Source organism: Augochlora pura, chromosome 11, assembly GCF_028453695.1.
Source record: "Augochlora pura isolate Apur16 chromosome 11, APUR_v2.2.1, whole genome shotgun sequence".
Classification (NCBI taxonomy): Eukaryota; Metazoa; Arthropoda; class Insecta; order Hymenoptera; family Halictidae; genus Augochlora; species Augochlora pura.
Window position 1 is genome coordinate 19019082 of NC_135782.1, and position 2449 is coordinate 19021530.

Genomic DNA, 2449 nt, shown 5'->3' on the forward strand with positions numbered 1-2449 from the left:
GGTGGAGGGGCGAGAGCGGCTCCGACGGCAACGGCAACTGTGACGGCGTCGGCGACGGCGACGGCGACGACAGCGGCAGAGAGCAAGCGTGGATAGTGGAGAGTGGAGAGTGGAGAGCGGAGAGAGCGGCGAGGCTGCGCCAGCTCCGATCCGAGTTTTCGGTGCCGTCGCCAGTGGTAGAGCCAGTTTCTCGCGTAGCATCGGCGAGCCGGCGGCGTCGAGGCTGGTCGAGGAGGCGCCCCTTCAGTATGAAGCCGACGACCGTGCCAGTTGCAGCTGCTGCACCTGTCGTCCCGTCTACCGCGACATCCAGGCTCGCCGGACGCTCCTGCGTCTGGATCCTTCGCGCGCGACACCGATACCCCACGGATACCGTGTTGCCAGCTCCGATTTCGTTCGCCGTCGACAAATGAGAAGCCCTCGGATACGCCTGCGGACCTAAGAAGACACACGTAAAGAGAGAGAGAGATAGCCACGGAAGAGAAGAGTCCGAGTCTCGCGCTACTTGGAGACACCTTCCGGATAAGCCAACGGATCGCGCAGTGGAATATACGAGCATACGCGATCGATCCGGGAACCGATTCGGGAGAGGAGACGCGCGAGGATCATCGTCGATCTTGCGAAACCCGTTCTCTGGCTTCCTCTCACCCCCTACGTACTCTTGTTCGTCTCTCTTGCTCGTCTCTCTTGCGGCCGGTTCTTCCTGAACGCGATCGGTGATCGGCTTGTGTTCCTCCAGTGTTTCTTATTTCCTTACCCACGCTGGCTAAGGTTGCTGCTTCTTTCTCCTCCTCCTCCTTTTCCTTCTCTTCCTTCTTCTCTTGGTCGTTGTAGTTGGCCCCCCTCTCTCTCTTACTCACACACAAACATACACACAGACGCGTGCGCACACACTCCCTCCCTCTCTCTTTATCTCTTTCTTTATCTCTCTTTCTCTCTCTCTGTGTTCCTTCTTGTCCTGCATCTTCGCGGCCGTCGTCCGCGTCGCGAAGAGGTCGTCTCGTTACTCGAAGAAACTGTGATACGCTGTGAAGAAAGAGGAGACGCGTGCGGGACTCTGTATAAAAGTGAAAACTCGTTCCTCCGGTGACGTGGTGGTTCGGGTGCTCCTCCTACTCGCTCGAACCACGGACCCTCGCGCGCACATTCTTTTACTGGATATTTCGGACTACCTGGGATTTGTGCCGGCTCACGGACGATCGACCAAACGGCCGCAGCCTGGACCACGGTCCGGTCCTCTACACCTTCATCGGTGGCCAGGTGAGTCGTACCTCTGCGATAAATTCCTCGAGGCTGACAGAGACGCGCCAGGGTCAAGAGCGGTCAGAGCCGAGAGCGTCGCGACGCGCGTGCACGCTCCCTCTCTCTCATTCTTTTTATTTCTCGTTCCATCTCTCGACTCGACTCGACTCGACTCGACTCGGCCACCCTTGTCCCTTCCGCGGACGATCGCTCCGATCGCGCGACACTCTACCATGTTTACCGGGGGATAAGCTGGCTGGCAAACGCGGGGTTGCAACGATGAAATTGACGGGTCACCCCTACCACCGAAACATACGTTGACGCGTGCCTGGAATAATATTGGCGGAATTATCAATATTTACCGACGTTTCAAATAATTTCAACAAAACTCCTTTAGTCACGATCCTGCTTGTCTATTCTGCAGCGAATCGAGGAACGGTTCGGCGACCTTGCTTCTTCTCGCGAGCTTTGCCAGATATCGATGAAATCGGCGGGACGGAACGGATGGGACGGATAGATGCGAATTTCATGGATTTCGAAAGACCCGTGCTCCATTTTCAAACAATACGTTGCCGCTCGTATCCGCGATAAAATTCGAGTTGGCAAGAAACGTCCGCGAGACGGGTCCGTTGTTTTCCCGTGAGAACGCGCCGAGAACAAACCGAGGAAACCGTAGCACGGGGGATCTCGCACGCCGCGTTCGTTAAGAATTCGCGAGGGACGCGCGATCCGTAGGAGCGATCTGTACGGAGATCGATATCGGCCAGGTAATTGTTCCTTTATTTGTACAGGATGCGGCATCGCTATAGTACGCGCGCCTACGCTCCGAGAGTGAAATCTGTTTCGATCGGCGCGCCGATGGAACGATAAATTAACCCTTCTTTGCATGATTTTTCCTATTTTTTAAAAATAAATCAGGTTGATGTAATTAATGCTCTAGATTAAAGGAAAAATATTAAAAAAAATCCTAGTATAAATAAGAATTTGAATTATTTAAAAAACAGTATGATGGAAATTTACATCATTATGCATTGTTACATATATAGCTCAGTACTAAATAAATCAAAAGATATTGTTTACTTATTCTCCTTTATTCTAAATGATAATTTAAAAAACAATTATTATAACAATTATTAATAATTATTATTTTAACAATTTAAAATGACAAGTTCTAGGCTTGTTAATTGACAGTGACGTTTGCTATTTT

General features: G+C 51.6%; 1 protein-coding gene across 2 annotated transcripts in view; it reads left to right on the forward strand.

Moving 5' to 3' along the window:
* The first annotated feature begins 20 nt into the window (after positions 1–20).
* Knockout (Stork-head domain-containing protein knockout) overlaps positions 21–2449 on the forward strand; it is a 56386-nt gene continuing 53957 nt past the window's right edge. Inside the window, exon 1 of one of the 2 annotated variants that reach the window (XM_078193812.1) lies at positions 21–1260. The gene's annotated coding sequence lies outside the window, so the exon portion shown is untranslated. The remainder of the gene's footprint in view (positions 1261–2449) is intronic. The other variant, XM_078193809.1, reaches the window with a different exon arrangement.